The following is a 17,568-nucleotide window of genomic DNA, read 5'->3' on the forward strand; positions in this document are numbered from 1 at the left end:
TCTATCTGCCGGCAGCGGAGCTTAGTACCTTAATGCACTTAACAGTCTGGTGCTCGTACGTCTCCAGTTAACAGGCGAAGAACTGACGTTGAGAGAAGGTCAGTAGCTTTCCTGGTGTCTCCCGGCTAGTAGGCGGTGGGTGAAGCTGGAAGGCAGACTCGGGCAGGTCCCATGCTGGATCCCAGACTCCTTATTGGGAGACTTAGAACCTAACGATGAACTCCTAGAAGCGAAACAGCTGGGCCAAAGGGATAGACATTTTAGATATACATATAGATCCAAGTTTCTCTTCCCGCCCTGGTGTGTGCTGTTTAATCACGGATTTGGGCATTTTCCACCCTCTGGAGAGTGAGTCCTATAAGGGTGCTGAGGAATCATTTGGTTTAGTACTGAAATGGCAGCTGAGACCTCGCCTCACTCATTAAATAGATGAGAAGCTCACTAACCTCTGCCGAAGGCCACTGGCGGCCTCAACGTCCAAAAGGCCCACAGTCACGGCGTTACTTAACACGGGGATTCCCTTGTCCTCAAGTCACCAGACTCGGGGCAAGCCCTATTCTCTAAAAACAGTTCGTCCTTTGAGCTTCACTTTGTGAAAATTAAACATCATTGAGGCCCATGCCACCGATGTGAGTGCAGTGCGCATTCACTGCTGTTCCTGGCCACCCAGCGTCCATTCCCTCTTCCTCCGGTAACAGCTTCCCGTGTATTCCCTTGGGTGCCACTCTCCACAAGTACAAGGCTGGCATAAGTCAAAAAGCACGCACCGTTCTGTTAGTTACTAGCCTTTAGGCCAGTGGAAGTCAGGCTCACATTTGGGGGTAAGAGATCCTCTCTTTTACCACTAGACTTGACCTTCAATGACTCACATGCTGGAATGGGCTGCCTTTGTGCCTCCGTGAGGCGAAAGCTTGCCTGAGAACGGAGCCAACCGAGAAGAGAGATGCCCGATAGATGGGGAGATAGAAACTAATGACTTTGTTTGAGTCATGGAACAAGGTTTGCCTGAGTTAGACCTACTCTTGGGTGTTCTAGTTAGGTAAAGCGAAACGGATTTTGTTTGTATCTTAGCCACTCTGGGTCTGATTTTCTCACAATTGCAGATGTAGTACTAACTGATAGACTGGTAATTCATTTAAAGACTAATAAGCTCAAAGTTGCCTCTCCCACTACCTTTAAGTATTACAGACAGGGCTGAGAAAAGAAGTGGTGGCTTCACTCAAGACCAGTAGCTACCAGCACTCGAACATCATATTCACCACTATTAGCTGCTAATTAAAGAGTTTTGCCTATTCTTATTTGGGGCTAGACATTACAAGAAAACTACAGACCAGTATTACTTACCAACATAGATGCAAAAATCCTCAACAAAAGATGAGCACACAGAATCTAACAAATGTATAAAAAATAATAATACACCGTGACCAAGTGGAAATTATCCCAGGTATGCTAGCCTGGTTCAACATTTGAAAATCAATGTGATACATCTCATCAACAGGCTTAAGGAAAAAATGTATGTGTACACACATACACACACACACACACACGCATCTAGACCAGTGGTCGGCAAACCGCGGCTCGCGAGCCACATGTGGCTCTTTGGCCCCTTGAGTGTGGCTCTTCCACAAAATACCACGTGCGAGTGTGCACGTACAGTACAATTGAAACTTCGTGGCCCATGCGCAGAAGTCGGTTTTGGCTCTCAAAAGAAATCAATCGTTGTACTGTTGATATTTGGCTCTGTTGATTAATGAGTTTGCCGACCACTGGTCTAGACTATCATAGGAAATATAAAGTTTCTGTAGCAATCAGGGAAACCCCATCCGCATGCGTGGGACCCCAGTGTGGCAGGCTTTAAGGGTACTGGTGCCTGGAACAGGGAGACCCCCAGGCTCTGATGAGCTCTCTTCGGGGTTTCAGGTACCTGCTCCTCAGTCCTCTTCTGCCGGCGCCTCCGAATCCCTCTCTGCAAGCCAGGCTCCGCTGCCCTCCCCCCAGCTCCCTCTCAGCTGCCCTTGAAGTCCGCTGAGGCCCCAGTGACCACCTGCTCCCATGACCACCTCCTCGCGGTTTGTTCGTATAATTCCAGGCTTGAGGACTCCGTAGGGCTCCGCTCCTCACTTGAGCAAGGCTAAGTAGTCCCCGGCCCGCTGACTTGTGGTCCACCCTTGTTCACTGTTCTGCTCCGGCCCCTTCGGCGGTGGCCACTGGTGTGGGCTCGCGTGGTGTGAAGCGTGACCACTGCGCCTCAGCGAGCCGTGGGGGGCACTTTGCTGGGGAGCCTGTGGGCCAGCAGAGCAGCCGGTCATCAGGTATCGAGGTCACCAGGTGTCATGGATCACCAGGTGCTGCTTTTCCCACATCAGCCTGAAATGCTCGGGTCATTTCCAGAGAAGACTGTGGGCTTCGGGGGAGAACGAGGTAGGACAACAGGAGGTAATTCCCGAAGATTTCAGGTCCTTTTTGGAGAGGTAATTCTAGCCAGCAGGATCCGGGCGATAAATACATGTGTTAACATTTTTAATGTCAGTTACTCTTACTGCTCTTCTTCCAACATTGCCACAATCTTAAATACCGAAGAAACTCGAAGATCTATTCTCTGTCTCGTGTCAGGTGCCGAATGTCTAAAAGCTACTTCCTTGTAGCTGCCACACTTGAGGTCTGAGGAATGGAGATGGCGTTAGGGCTTATTGTAAGTGGTCCTGGGAGGCTTGAAAAATGGCACTTGTCAGTGGAGTCGGGAAGGGTGGTGAGGACCACGGTTATGCCAAAAAGGTGGGCTGTAAGACAATGCAAAACGTGTCTCCAAGGCATCAGCAGACGAGCAGGCTGCCAGGGAGCTTCAAGCAAGTACCCAGGCTTGGTAAGTGGAGAACCAACCCTGGGGAGAGGGGAGCAAAGGCCAAGACGCTGGGCTGGTGCAGCCTTCAGCGAGAGCACGTCCAGATGTTCCTCTGGATCAGCCCTTTCCTAGGAAAGCCCGTGGACGGGCAGCCTGTCTGGTGGGCGGGCTCGTTAACCATTACGCACACAATGTAATGGACTCCATGTTGCTATCAGACCTAAAAACAATACCCATGTTTGCTTTTAATAAGAAAGGTACTTCCGCTTAGAAAATGGTGCGGATTTACAGAGTTGTGGGATAGGTTTCTCAGATTGTCCTGCTAATGACAGGATAGAGGAGAAACAATCTAAGAGAAACATTTCCAGGATGGAGAGAGAAAGAGAGGAGAAAGGAGAGAGGGCGCGCGCGCAGGGGGAGGAAGGATTGCTTAGCTGAAATCCGGAAGATTCCAAGAACTGATTATTAAATTGAATACCAATTAAATTAGCATCCCACGGGGACTGTTTTCTGGAATTTATGCTAGTGTGTTCGCCAAACAGCCCAGACTCAAGGCCGTTTGGTGGGAAATGTCTCCTTTGCTTTTGTTTTGGCCATGTTTAAAGTTAATCCCAAATCGATTGCTTTTTCAAGAACAAAAACATCACTGGTCGTTATTCCACTCCAGAGATCTGTAGACTTTTGTGGTAAAGGGCCAACATCTGTATATATAAAAGGCTAAGTGACCAACCGTCCAGCTGGCCAGTACTTCCTGAACCCATTTTCAGACATGGGCAGTTAGTTATATGTTGCTTTCTCTCGAGTTCTAAGAGTGTGTGATATTAAAATTAAAGTTGTAAATACTTCATCACAAGGGAAATTAGTCAAGCACTCTGAAAGTGTTTTTACTCTTCATGTGGTATACAGGGAGATATTAGAGTAAGTTTAATCAATTTATCAGTCATTGTTTTTATCAATGTTTTTACATCTTGTTATTGTATCATGTTTTTGTTATATCATGTCTTTGATATATCTTGTTATTGTTTATTAATCAATTTATATATTATTTTCATATACATTTTACTAATTTTCTTTCATCTCTGATACTTCTATTATAGAGAAATGGGGAATAGCAATATTAAAATATTTCTTCTAATTAATTTCCTTTCAGTGTGCACGAATCCATGCACCAGGCCACTAGTACTAAATATTTAGCATGAAGTAGACATATCCATAAACGAAGGAGCATTTTTGGATCCTAATAAGATTGTATTTGTGTGCCCTGGGATTGGATTTTCTATAATTTTCACATGTCATGAAATATTCTCTTTCTTCTGACTTTTTTTTTTTTTTTCAACCACTTAAAAATGTAGAAGTTGTTATCTCTGACTGGGTCGTTATAGTTTGGCCAGGTTCTTACTCTACCTGTGTAGTTAGTGTCTTTTGGGAGAGCATATTCCTACCTTTGCATACGAAAGGGGGCCAAACTGGTGTGTGTGTGTGTGTGTGTGTGTTCTCCCCTGCTCCTTCAGCCTCCCCTCTGGGCCTCAGACTTTTAGAACTTCCAGTGCTCAGCACTGTCACCAGCACCTGGTAGCAGGGAGGTCAGCCTCATGGGTGCTGGAAAAATTCTGGACTCATTCTCCACCCAGTGGATTCTGAGTGACTCTTCAAATAGAGGCAACGGGGAATGCAGACAGGGTAGAAGCTTGAGAGTCTAGCATTTGAGCTTTTATGTAAGAGTTGTGAAAATGGTCGCGATGGTCTCAGGATTTCTTTGCAAATACCTATCTTTTAAAAGGCTTTGGCGTCTCTGGTGCTCCTTTTCATCCTTATTCCAGAGAAGACGGCAAAAGACATGCTTCTGCAAAATGTAAGCGCGTGGTTTTGTTTAGGACACTGTTTAGGGAAATGACGAAAGTTGCCCAAACATCCAGTTTTCCTCAAATGATCTGCATAATGTGTGACAATGAGACAACAGATACGCTATGTATTCAGCTAAATCGGTTGAATAGGAATCACTCTTATTAGGATGCCCTCCCCAAATCCTTAATAAATATGAAGCTTTGAATATTTGGCCCGTTTTGTAATTGGTCTAGATTTAGCGGTGGCTCTTCCTGATTTGGGAGGAAGCATGCTTGACTGTTGCCAGGCAACGGCTAATCGCGGCATTAGCTGCCAGCAAGCCCTTGGCAGTAACTGTAAATTCTTTTGTCTTGTTAACAAAAAAATGAGTGTTAAAGATGTCGCAGTATATAAAGTCTGTTCTGTTGTTCAAATAGATATAACTTAGGCGGTCCATTCCTGCACTAATATGACCTTGCCGTGCCGCTGAGACTTACCGGGACTTTAGAGAGCTCGTGCGTTCCTGTGCGCGGGTCACATGCCGTCTGCTCGAGGCCGCGCAGCCCAAGGAACGGGACGGTGATGTCACAGAGGCGCCGTTTTTCTCCAGGTCTGCAAAGGAGAAACCGAGGGGTTTGAGTTGCGGGTTGTGAAGTGTATGCAGACCCCTCTCAGAACCGACCCCGAGCGAGGATGCTGCTTCCAGAGCTGGGGCCACCGATGCGCCATCCAGACCTCAGTGTCCGTCTCTCCGAGGCCGAGTGCTCCCAGGCCATGTGGCGAGTCCCCATGCAGTCACAGCCACCTCCTGTCTCTCCCCACCTCCTGCTCAGCCAGGCTCCGTGCAAGTTTTCTAGGACAGAACCTCATAAAACTCATTCTCACCTCGTCAGCAAACGTGGTGTGAGTCATCCTTTGGACACACAGAGTTAAGAAAGAAGAAAAAACACTTTATTTGGTTGGCTTTTTTTTTTTTTTAAATGAAACTACACTGGAGTCCAGACCGCTGTCAGCACTCTCCCTCCGGGTTGCGTGTTTCTGAAGGGCGCTGTTGCTCATGAAGGGGTCGCACACTCCATCGGGCACTTGGGCATACATTTTGTCACTTAAGCCTCGGCCCTTGTGCCCAAGACAGACACGGCGGGTCCCTTGGGCCAGAAGGGGCTGGGATGAAAGTCGCCGTTTCCTGTGTCTTCCAAGCCCCATGCTCTGCAGTTTGCGTGGATTAGGTCTGGTTTTCAGAAGACACCCCGAGGGGTCCATTTGCCCGGTGAACCGATAGAAGGCACCAAGGGAATGGCCAAGATGCTGAATACATTTCATTCTTCGTTTCCTTGATTTCTAAAAACAGCTCTTAGGTGGTTTTGAACAAGTTAAAAACCTAAATCCCCTTTTCTGTATTACCATTTTCTTTGCCTCCTGTCTCCCCGCTCCCCCGCTCCCCGCTTTCTCTCTCTCTCATCTTCCGCACAGTTGTGCTGTCACTTTCCCCTTCAAGCCGGGCCCTTTGGGTTTTCCCGGCCAGGCTCACTGTTCTTCCCCGGGCTCCAGCTCAGCAGCAAGCATTGTCACCAGAGGCAGCAAACCCGTTCCTGTGCCTTTCAGTGCCTTTCTTTCAAACGACGCGCCGAGCTCCTTCGGCATCGTGTAAACACGCTGGAGTGTGTTAACAGCTGCCTCTCTCTCCAAGTTGAACGGGCTCGGCACTGAGAGGGGAACCGCTTTCAGGTTCTGCTTCAAGTTTGCATGTGGCAGCATCAAAGCTATTTTTAGTGGAGTGATCACCGGCGAGAAGCCGAAAACGGCCGCTTTCAACTATAAACAGTGGAAAGAAAGGATCATTTATGCCCGGCTGCCGCTCTCCGAGTCCATTTATGTGGGAGACAAAGGGGCGTGTAAATCTCTTCTTCAAAGTTACGCGGGCATCTCGTGCCTGCTCAGAGCCCGGCACCTCTCAGGGAAGAGTAATGCTAATTTAGCGCTTGGCTGCCCGGGCTCGGGTTCAGCTCGATCACTGATAATAGCGAGTGATAGGACTGCCCTTTGGGTGTCCATTGTGAAAAGAAGGGAGTGTTTGGATGCTCAGAAGCGTCCAGGAAACTTCCCTTTCCTGTGGATCACAGAACTCCAGAGACAACAGGAAATGAGAGGTGGGTTATATAAACTTCCTGGTGCAGTGGGAGGGGCCTGAGTCACTGCTGGTGCAGGACCCCCGTGACGTCACCTTTCAGAATGAGGTGTTCTTAGCTGCAAAGTGAGGATCCTGATACGGCTCTTTATAAGGTCTTTTTTCTGTGGGTATTTATTGGCCGCCTGCTCCGTGCCAGCCGCTGAGAACTTCAATGGGACTAAGCTGTGGCCCTCTGAGAGCTCACAGCCTAGCCACGTAATCAGTGTGTCCCGTGTCAGCACAGTACAGAGTGATGCCTATAAAGGCCACAGCCGAGGAAAGGCTGGGTCTGCTCTGGGCGCTGAGGGAGGTGGGACTAAAGAGCAGACTTGTAAAAAATGCTTGAGTTTGCAAAGAGGAGAAGAGAGCGAGGGAGGGAGGGTTCCCACTGGGGCAGCCCGGCAAGTGAAGACAGAGGGAAGAGGCTGTGTCTAGGGGCCCATGAACAACCTGGGGGGGCCAGACCAGACTAGGGGTGGCGGGGGGTGAAGCTGGAGCCAGGTGAGCTGTTGCTTAGAGCAAAGGAACTTGGAAATGGCACAGGCCCCAGGGAGCCAGGGCGTGGTTTTGAACAAAGATCACAGAGGAGTTCGGGAAAGGCGGTGCCTAGTCAGATACGAAATGGTTGAGGTTTAACGCAAGTGTTGTAAGCAAAGCCCTAAACCTCGGTCTCCCCAGGAAAGGCCAAGGCCTGGACAGCAGTCTCAGCCCTGGATGGCAGCGTTGCCTTTGGGGGAGGGGCGGGGTGGGTAGAAGGGGCAGAGGCAGCGTGCTGGAAAGACCTTCTCAAGCCCCATTGAGTGCTGGGCTCTGCAGGCGAGTGGGAGGGGGACTGTGTCCTTCAGGAGCTCTTAGCTGGCCAGCCCGCCCCGGAGGGTGTGAGCCCCTAGTGAGTGGAATAAAACAACCAGGCACCAGGAGGCACCTCTGTATGTGGGAGTCAGGGGCCCCCAGAGGTTTCAGGAAGCTAAGGTTTTCCTGGATAGGCTTAAAGCTTCAGTTGTGTGGTAAATCTTCTATGCCCTAGAAATGCAAAGAGGGACGTGCAGAACAGAACGAAGCAGAACAAAAAGCCTCGCACACAGCTACCCTGACTGTTTGTTTATACCCGGGAAGAGTGTTCTAAAAGGTCTCGTCAAGTACCAAATAATTTTTGCACACCGCATGTCAGAAACTACTGCCCAGAAGTAACGTTGCTTGATTGCTGTGATGTTTCTCTTTGAATTGAATCCTGTCCAGGAAGTTTAGCAACATTATTTGCTTCGTTTTCCTTTCAGGAGAGGAGTGACTGTTTCTGTAAGTTTTCTAGAAGAATCCAGTGGCTGTAAGGTTTAGGTGTGGAAGAGTCAGTTCATGGCCCTGGCCCATTGTACAGTTAACCATTTTACTGCACATTTGGAGTTCCCAACCATTGCCTCCTTGCTCTCAGGGTACATACGGGGAAGTTTGAGGCTAGGAGCAAGTCACAGGCAGGCAGTGGCCTTTGGTACTGGTGATGGGGGGACATGGTGGGGAGAGGAAGGGGTGGAGGGAGCATCTTTGGGGGCAGGGCCAGCTCTTTATGCTCAGTCAGAAGTACCAGGACAGAGACATAATATAGGTAATGGTGCCAGTCACAATATTTGTTGCCTTGGCAGACATAAGGGATTACTTTTTGGAAATGGAAAATTTGCTTTTTTGTCACTTCAAAACCAACCATAAATAGATCCGGTAAACCATAGGAAACATGTCTCATAAAAAAAGGAACGTTTGGCCTTGGCTGGGAGGCTCACGTGGTTGGAGCATCATCCCCTACACCAAGAAAGAAAAAGGTTGCAGGTTTGGTTCCCAGTCCGAGCACATACCTAGGTTTTGGGTTTGATCTTAGTTGGGGTATGTACGGGAGGCAACCAATCAATGTTTCTCTCTTACATTGTTGTCTGTCTCTCGCTTTCTCTCTCCCCCTCATTCTCCCTTCCTCTCTCTAAAATCAATAAAACATATACTGAGTGAGGATTAAAAACTTCTGTGCTGTTACACACAACTTGAGCCTGGATTTGCTGCCCTTGAGGTCAAGTGTAGGCCGACGTGTCCAGCTCTAAAGTGTCAGCTTTTCAGAATCGGCATTTATTTCCCTCGTCCTTGTGCCGGGGTGTGGGACGGGGCTGACTCTCAGAACGAGGAAGTGAATCACCCAGGTAATTCACAGTTTTCCCACAAATAGGTCCTTTTCCTGTCTGACTGGTTTTTAGCTTACAGGAAGTACCAGGAAACAGACTTGTCAAAACTTGGGTAGATGTTTGCATCTCCTCATCTCTGCCAGCCTGAAGGATAAATAGGTCCTACGTAGTAACCTTTGTCTGCATTGCTGAGGTTTTTCTCTGGAAGTCCTATTAGTTCAGCGAAATCGAGAGGGGTGACGGTTTTTGCATTGTCTGTATCAGGTGGTGTGTGGTTGGTTGTCGCAGCCGCAAAACGATGTTCCATCTTGGGATACGAGGTGTGCGTGGGGCGGCCCTCCCTGCCTCTTGGTGATGGGGGATGGCCCAAGGATTTATGAAACCTGCCATTGAGAGCAAGGCGAAATGGTATTTTCACTCAAGAGGTGTTTCCTCCTAAAGCTGTCGATTTTTAAATATATATATATATATATATATATATATATATATATATATATTGATTTCAGAGAGGAAGGGGAGGGAAGGGGAGAGAGAGAGAGAGAGAGAGAGAGAGAGAGAGAGAGAGAGAGAGAAAGAGAAAGAATATCAGCTGCCTCCTGCACGCCCCTTACTGGGGATCATGCCCTTAACCCCGGGCATGTGCCCTGACTGGGAATCCAACCTTGACCTCCTGGATGATGCTCAACCAACTGAGCCACACGGGCCGGGCTCTCTCTAAGTTCCTGATTTCAGTTCTTTTGGGTGTTCACCCAGAACAGAAACCACTGGATCATACGATAATCCTATGTGTAACTTTTTGAGAAACAACCCTACTGTTTTCCATAGCAGTGGCACTGTTTTAAGGGAATGTCTCAGTTGCTTAACTCCTCATATACGTGTCTTTCCTCTGTGAGCTTTACAAACACAATCCTCCCTTCTGCTCCAATTGTGTCTTTTGAACCAGACCAAAGGCTGGCCCTGTGGCCTTGAGGAGGCTGAGGGGCCACAGTTGCACAGTCAGCCCAGATTCTGGCTTTCTCCCGCGCTCTCCCAGCCATAATTCCGTTTTATGATATTTTGGGAAAGTTCACCCACTCCCCTTGGCCTCTGGGCAGGTGTCCGCTGGGAAGCCCCAGGCTGCTCCTGAGATTCCCCTAGAACCAGCTTGGCCCTGGACGCGACGCGTGGCTCCTGGAACAGCTGCTCTGCTTTCCTCCATTCCACCATTTTAATTGTGATTAGTAGGTTCATTTGCATCTAAAAGGAGCCGTTTTCTTATCAGCACCATTGAGTTGGGAACCAGTGTGCTCCATTTATATAGAGTGGCCCATTTTAATCGGGCCCATTAGGCAGTAAAAGTAAATGTGGGTGTTTTACAAATGCAAATATATCATGCAAATAATGTACTTTATGCTGAATGATGCCTTGGTTTTCATATGTAAAATTAGAAACTGTAGCACAAAGATAATGATAAACACCTTTGCATCTGTTCTTAAGACGTAGTGTGAGCTGGATGCATCTCAAATGGTAGCAGAGGCTTCCAGCAGGATTTTTTCAGCACACCCAAACATGCATTCCATATTATCAAAAATATACATGTACTTATCTAGTTATTTATATATTCCTAAGTAATCAAGAAATCACAGAAGAGAGTAATCCAAATTACCTAAGCTCTTACTTACCATCAATGATGAGATTTATAATTTTGTTTCCTTTTTTAAAGATTTTTCCAGTTTTTATCCCAGCTGATGATAGTGAAGAACTGTTACTCTATAGCCTAGTTCCATTATAAGAGACGTATGTCTATAAGATGTATTTTTTAATCCTTAGTGTTTGAAAAAATTCTGTTTTATGATACGCAGATAGCTATTTAATAAAGTCATTTAGTAGATTAATGTCAACCCTCTTCTGTGTGCTGCGAACTCTCAGCCAAGTTTGAGGGGGGTGGGGGGCGTGGCGGTGACTGCCATGTGGTAGGTCAGGATGCAGCGAGATACCTCCCAGGGTCTGGAGACAAGGTCAGCCAGAGACACAAAATTCGGGCTAGGTTCTCCATGAGCCCACGAACTCTCCTAGGAAAGGAATATCGAGTAGAAGAGAGGCTAACGCTCCAGGAATGCCTCTAATTGTGGGGTCAAGGCTGGACAAAGAGCTAGCAGAATGTTTAGAACAGAGATTGGGAGTGGGCGTGGGAGAACCAGGCTAGAAGGCTATTTTGAGGCTAAAATTTGAAAGGATTTTAAAGAGATAATGTCAGAAGTTACAGAGACTTTATGTAATCAGAAAATAAAAGCATGTGAGCCCATGTGGGAGGGCATGGAGCGGGGGTGGGGGGTGGGGGACCGTAGGGCTGTTGCAGGCGGCAGGAACGGCCCCAGGTGTCTAACCCGTGGGTCGGACCAAACCTGGGGTCAGCAACCTCGGTACTTGGGTTCCGGCCAGGAAAGAATTCAGAGCCCAGACCCAAACTGTAAGAGACCGTTTATTGGGTAAGTCGCAGAGGAGGAGAAGGAATTCCTGGAAGAAATGGGCGTAGGCAACAAGTTCTGGAGGTAAAGGAAGGGCCTTGGAGCTTGGGAGTGAGGAAGCTAATGGTTCTCTGCCTGGGGGGTGGGGGGAGGGGCAGGCACAGGCGTGGTCCCGGAGGGAGAGCCCACTGGGTCCTCCATCCTAAGGCTTCTCAGGGCGGAGATTTTAGGGGCGGTCCCAGGGGAAGAGCTTCATAGAATATTCAGTAGCCTTCCAGGTGTGTCCTTTCGGGTGGTGGTCTCCACGGACTGATTGGCGGCACCAGGGCCGGGGCCATTGTTCCCTGCAGCTGGTCCTGACGTCAGCCTTGGCTGGCTTTGTGGCTCATGTGGGCCTGGAGCTGAAATACAACTGAGGCCTAGATGCTCTCTCTAGGGAGGGAAGGTCAGGGGTCCAAACCTCAGGACCAGCGACATGCTAGGGGGCGGGGTCTCAGCCTACAACTGATTGTCCTTTGCTGGGCACCTGGGGCTTTCCATCCTGGTGACCTTCTGTACCTGGCCCACCGTCCCTGCTCTGCTCCTGTCTGCCTAACTGCCTCCAACAGCGCCATCCACACACTCCGCGTTTATTCTTTAGAAGTTTTACACAATGTCCCTGAGAATCCTGAACTCTCAGCTTCTGAACTCTTTAGTGATGCTTCTCAAATCATGAGTGATGTTTTGTGAAACTGGAGACCATCTCACACATGTCTCTGTCAGACTGCGCCGATGCCTAAATTCCAAACTTCTAGGACTTGCGTCCTGCCCCCCAGGAGGCTGGGTCAGTGTGTGGTGGCATAGGCCTTAGTTGTTTTTCTCTTACTTCCTGGTGATTAATCCACAGTTAGAATTAAAGCAATGGAATTCCAAATACTTTCTAAGGAGTTCCAACTGCTTTGGGGAAACACCGTCTCGGTATCTAAAGGAATTGCCTTCGCACAGTTTCCAGTGTATGTGACAGGAATGTGCTTAGTTGCCTGCAGCAGAGCGAGCAAGCTCTGGCCTCTGTACCAACCAGATCAGGCCAGGCTGGTCTCGCTGTGTCCCCTTTCCCGTTTCAGTGTGTGTGCTTTGGACCATTCCAGCAGCGGGGCCGACTGCAGGGGCCGGGAAGTTCAGAACTACGGCGTGGAGGTCGGTCCTTCAGTGCCCCAACTCTTTAGACTTTGATTCGCTTTTTCCGGAATCTGTCTTATATTAATTCTTTCCCTCATTTTATATTTTAAAAAGTGTTTAGCCTAGCTGATGTGGCTCAGTGGTTGAGCGGCAACCTATGAACCAGGATGTCAAGGTTTGATTCTCGGTCCGGGCACTCCATCCTCAGTACGGGGTGTATTCATTTATAGTTGTTTTTTTCTCTCTCTCTCTCTCTCTCCTCTCTCCCTTCCTCTCTCTGAAATCAATTTAAAAAACCATATTTTAAAAAATGTTTTGTTGTGGTAAAATATGTGCACCATAAAAAATACAGCATCTTAACCATTTTACAGTTAACTGTTGTATGGATCAGTAGTATTAAGCTGTGCAGCCAGTTCCTTGCAAAACTGAAGCTCTGAACCCATTAAACAATGACTTCGCCCTCCCTCCGGCCTCTGGAAACCACCATTTTACTTTCTATCTCTGTGAACCTGACTCCTCCAGGGACCTACTGGAAGTAGAGTCATATATGTAGGATTTGGCCTTTTGTGCCTGGCTTATTTTACTTAGCGCAGTGTCATTGAGGTTCATCCATGTTGTATCCTGTTCTTTCTTTTAGATATACCTGTTCACATTTGCCAGCTTAGAAAAAAAGTACTTTTCTTAATTTGCTTTTTTTTTTCAAAAAATATTTTTTTATTGATTTCAGAGAGGAAGGAAGAGGGAGAAAGAGATAGAAACATCAATGATGAAAGAATTGTTGGCCGGCTGCCTCCTGCATGTCCCCTACTGGGGATTGAGCCCGCAACCCACGCATGTGCCCTTGACCGGAATCGAACCCAGGACCCTTTAGTCTGCAGGCCGGTGCTCTATCCACTGAGCCACACTGGCTAGGGCCTTAATTTGCTTTTCATTAGACTTCGAGAAACTCCAGGCTGGTGAGTGTACAGGTGTGGGTTGTGCCAGAGCCTCCCAGGGTCTTGGGTACAGTCCAGCCGATTCTCTCAGTGGAGAGAAAGCTCACGGGTGTAGAGAAAACACGTGACAGATCACATCGTTATGCCAAGAGCCACCTTAGGGGTCCACGACCTGATGAGTCGCAGTGTCCCGCTGGGAGTTCAAAGCCATGCAGCCGAGAGTGTGCGGCCCAGGGAGCGATGGTGGACTGGGAGTCTCTGGCATTCGCTGGGTGTGCTGTTCAGGACGATACCACTCGTCTCTTGAGATTTGCAGGCTCAGCTCTGGTCTTAATGATCCGCTGGATCAATGTTCTCAAATGCCAGTTCACAAATGCCTTTCTGGCAGCCGCGGCCCTCTGGTCCTGTTGGTTGGCTTCCTTTGTCACAAAGCAGGTTTGGCTTACAGTTGCTGAAGGTCATGGAATTTTGTTAGCACCTCATTGAAATGAGACATTTGTGGCCCCGCGTTGTATTGTTTCTGCTAATACGAGCCCAGTGCCGCATTTCACATATGGTTAGCTTGATTGCTTTTTCTAGTGTGGGATTTTGCCTCAGAGAGATTTTTTTTTTTAATGTTTTTATTGATTTCAGAGAGGAAGAGAAGAGAAGAGAGAGAGAGAGAGAGAGAGAGAGAGAGAGAGAGAGAGAGACATCAAAGAGAGAGACATCAATGATTCAATGATGGTAGAGAATCATTGATCCACTGCCTCCTGCATGCCCCCTACTGGGGATTGAGCCCACAACCCGGGCATGTGCCCTGACTGGGAATCACACCCTGACCTCCTGGTTCATGGGTCAATGCTCAACCACTCGGCCACACTGGCTGGGCAACCTTGGAGAGAGTCTCAGTGAAATTCCATCCACAGCCTTCTTCCGTGCAGAGGGGTAGCTAGGAGTTCAGTGCGGGGAGACTGGAAGAGGACAGCCGGGAGGTGAGGGATGAAGTCGGCCCGTTGATGTGTTTGTGTCGGGACAGTGGGCTGGCCCCGCAGGCCCTGGTCCGGTCTTGGGCTGCTCACTAGATGACTTGGGTGATTCTCTTCCCCTCTCAGGCCCTCTATCTTCTTGTCTATAGAAGGAGGAAGGTGAGTCCTGCCTGCCTGCCCTCTCACAGGATTGGAGGGCTCCCTGGAAAAGGGTTGGTGGCTTACTCTGTAAACAGTAATTTGCTGTCCCAGCTTCAAGCAACATGAGCACCATCGTATGGTAATGAACACCCACTTTGGTAGATTGAAGAGGTCCTAGAGAAGTCGTGGCAGGGACCATACACAAGTCACCAGCACCTAGTACTGCGTGGAGAGTCCCCCACCTCCTCTCTTGGTTTGCCACATGAATGGGTGGTTTCCACGGTGACTCGGGTTCTCCCACAAAGACCTTGACCAGCAGCGCCTTCTCTGAATTACTGGGGTTGACACACACTTTTAAGTAATTTCATATCATGTTGTTAAGCTCACTTTGAGCTTTAAAGTCCAGTGAACCAGAAACAGCTCCACATCAGGGGAAAAAAATCAGCTTGCAGCCTCTCCAACCTGCAGCCACAAGGACTGTAACCATTGACCTTTCTATGGGCATTTCCTGTCCCTTCGAATCCCAGGAGGTTGGAGCTAGGTAAGTATGTCAGCAAAACTCCTGGAGGCCAGAAAAGGTGCCTTTAAATCCCCCTCCTTCACTTCCTGCATCCTTCTTAACACCCAGCACAGTTCTCGGTAAGCAGTTAATACATCCTTGAATCTGCTCATAGTTAGAAGATGTCGTTTTGAGGGACCATCCAAAAAAAAAGAATGTAGAATATGGGGCCAGTGAGCTCCAAAGCTTTGTAATGAGAGTGACGTGAACCAGTTTACCTTGAGCTAGAAAGACCACAGGTGAATTCATCAGTCACATGGGGGCCAGGCCAGAGCAGGTGGATGGCCAGTCAAATCTCTCTCCATTACTCGGCTATAGATTACACTGACCACACAGCAGGGCAGTGGGAATAGCGATCGGAGACTTAGCTACGTTAAAAGGATGTTGTAGAAACCTTTAAGTAGATTTCTATGGTATAGAGAATTTTCCTTATCTAAACCAATGGATTTACCCGCCCTCGCTTCCCCATTTACCCCATCGCTGGCATCTACTCGGGTTCTCAGCCAAATCCAGGTCAGGATAAAGAGGAGATTTGGATGGCAGTAAGCTAGATATTCAGGCTCCTGCAGTAATTCTCAATTATTGAATTCTCTTAAGCACCAACTCCTCTATAATGAAGTCCTCAGTTTTTAAATATCTTTAGAAATCAGGTGATTGAGTATTGGCAACAGCCAGCTTGCTGCTTCCTGCTTTCTTATGGTGAAATCCCAGGAGCCGGCTGGGGTTGTTAAAAGATAATCTTAAGCCTTTTAGTGCATATTATTCTTCATTCAACTTTGAGCTGCAAAGCCTCCGAACGGAATAGGCCAGGAATGAGACAGAAGAGAAATCAGCTTGCTGCCATCATCCCACAGCCCTGCGACCCCAGCCAGATGTGCTGTTGCCCTGGGCAACTCCTGGCCACCCAGAGGCCACCATAGCCAGAGCTGGGGGGGATCAGGGTGGCAGGAAAAGCCATTGCGGATATGGGTTATTCCTGCTCAGTCTGAACACAGTGGATCCAAAACACAGTAAAACAAAAGGTTCGTGTACATTGCAGGTCACAGTGTGTTTTCTAGCACACTTGACATCGTCTGCTGTTGAATAGTATTTTTGTGCTGTCACTCTTTTCTTCCTTCTACTTCCCTATCGTGGAACGTGTCCGTGGACCCGCGATGCTATTTGTACCTCTGGTAATGATGTGTCCATCAGCAGCACGTGTCCCCGGCATTTCTCCCTTTGTTAACAGTATTACGTTACTAGGGACCCTGGACGTCAGTGAAGCAGTCATCAATCGTATAGCCCTTCAGACTTCTTATTCTCCCTGCGTGTGTCCATCTGCCCAATTACACTTGTGCTAGTCGGACCAACTTTTTATTTTGTCAATGTTGAAGGTGATTGATGATGCGTAAACCAGTATCGTTTGCCATGGACTATTTTGGTGAAAGTAGCTTATGCTGCCTCTTGGGCTGGATGTAGTAATATATTTTTTCTTTTCTTTTCTTTCTTTTTTTTTTTTTTTACTAAGTGCTTTCTAACATTCAATGCTTGATTTAGAATAACCTGCTTTCCACTCCAAGGATATTTCACTCAGGCAGGCTCGGTTATAAAGTTTTTCACTGGGTATTTTAAAACAGTGAAAATGCTTGTCTATAAATGCAGTAAAGTGTCTTTGTGATATATTGATCTTCCTTATTTTCTTGCCTCTCTTGTTACCAGACTGTGGGTGGTGACATTTGAAAAATGTATTATAGGGGATGGAGTGCAACATTTTAAGCCAAGAAATTGAAAACAGGATGCGAAACAAGAAGGTAGGGGAGGGAGAGAGTCGATCAAGGTCATGTCTGTATATTAAGGATTTGATGGTGGGAAAGCCAAGAGAGGCAGGTTTGCATTTATAAATAGGCAGGCGGCACCAGGAAGTGTGGGGAAAACCCACCTGGTCTCAGGCAGGGATAGAAGTTCTTTGCCACATAAAATCATAAAACCAAGAACAACCAAAGGACTTAATGCATGCATATAAGCCTAATCAATGGACACAGACAACAGGGGGGTAAGGGCATGAATGGGGAGGGGTTGGGGGGGAATGGGGGGATAAGGACACATATGTAATACCACAATCAATAAATTAAAAAAAAAGAAAGAAAAAATAAAACCAAGCAAAAGTTATAAGCTATGGTGTTGAACTGTGTGAATTTGCCATTTTGTTTATCTGCAAATAATTCCAATGCCCAGAAGGGAGCAGGGTCCAGATGGTAACCCCAATTCCACATGGACTGTTTCTGCACTGAAAGATGAATCCCATTCATCATAAAACAAAAGTAATGGTTTTTAAAGTTGCATTTTCAGAGGTTATAAATTTATTTATATAAAAGCCTAAGTGACC

At 47.7% G+C, this 17,568-nt stretch overlaps 1 protein-coding gene across 7 annotated transcripts in view; it reads left to right on the forward strand.

Annotated features, from left to right (window-relative positions):
- FOXN3 (forkhead box N3) overlaps nt 1–17,568 on the forward strand; it is a 361,268-nt gene that overhangs the window by 226,377 nt on the left and 117,323 nt on the right. The gene's annotated exons all lie outside the window — the stretch shown is intronic.

This window comes from Eptesicus fuscus, chromosome 5 (assembly GCF_027574615.1).
Source record: "Eptesicus fuscus isolate TK198812 chromosome 5, DD_ASM_mEF_20220401, whole genome shotgun sequence".
NCBI classification, from domain to species: domain Eukaryota; kingdom Metazoa; phylum Chordata; class Mammalia; order Chiroptera; family Vespertilionidae; genus Eptesicus; species Eptesicus fuscus.